Genomic DNA, 932 nt, shown 5'->3' with positions numbered 1-932 from the left:
ACCGCCCGGCTAGAGTTTATCATTTTTATAATTTGTGAACTATTAGAACAGTGGTTCTCAACCTATGGATCATAACCCCTTTAGAAAGTGTAATGACCCTTTTACAGAGGTTGCTTAAGACCATCAGAAAACACAGATATTTACACTATAATTCATAACAGTAACACAATTCCAGTCATGAAGTAAAATTGAAAATAATTTTATGATTGGGGTCACCACAACATGAGAAACTGTATTAAAGGGTCGCACCACTAGGAAGGTTGAGAAGCACTGCTTTAGAATGTGATTAGTTTAGATAACGTGTCTTTGTACAGTTCATAGTCCATTAGAGTCTACCAAAATGAATATTTTGTAGTGAAGCATTTTTCATAAAGTAATATTGTTCTAAGATGTTTATGTTTTGAATCTACATTTTGAGGCATGTTGTTCTTTGAATGCTCTTTTTCTCTGAATTGGTAGATAAAACCATACCTGTGTGTTGGGAAGATAGGAGCTTTTTCATTTGATTGATTTTGGTTTTTTTGTAACAGGTTTTTTCTGTATAACCTTAGCTGTTCTCGGCTGTCCTGGAACTTGCCCTGTAGACAAGGCTGGCTGCAAACTCAAAGAGACCTTCTTGTCATTGCCTCCCAAGTGCTGGGATTAAAGGCATGCACCACCACCACCACCACCACCACCACCACCACCACCCGGCTTTTTGTTGTTGTTGTTGTTTGTTTTGTTTGTTATTTTTTTTTTTTGTTTCGTTTGTTTTTTAAACCCCAGGAACAATCTGGTTTTGGCTGTTGTAGGTTTTTCTGGAACTGACTTAAAAAAAAAAGAGTGAATATATTTACACTGATCTTGTCTAAGAGTAATACCTAATTAGAGTTAAATTTAAAAATTAACACGTAAGGGTGGTGGTGGCTCACGCCTTTAATCCCAGCATTCGG

At 36.6% G+C, this 932-nt stretch overlaps 1 protein-coding gene across 5 annotated transcripts in view; it reads left to right on the top strand.

Annotated features, from left to right (window-relative positions):
• Braf (B-Raf proto-oncogene, serine/threonine kinase) overlaps window positions 1-932 on the top strand; it is a 132,785-nt gene that overhangs the window by 65,488 nt on the left and 66,365 nt on the right. The gene's annotated exons all lie outside the window — the stretch shown is intronic.

Source organism: Alexandromys fortis, unplaced genomic scaffold (assembly GCF_014885135.2).
Source record: "Alexandromys fortis isolate MF-2015 unplaced genomic scaffold, M_Fortis_MF-2015_v1.1 scaffold_57, whole genome shotgun sequence".
Classification (NCBI taxonomy): domain Eukaryota; kingdom Metazoa; phylum Chordata; class Mammalia; order Rodentia; family Cricetidae; genus Alexandromys; species Alexandromys fortis.
This window is presented reverse-complemented; position numbering and strand designations above follow the sequence as displayed.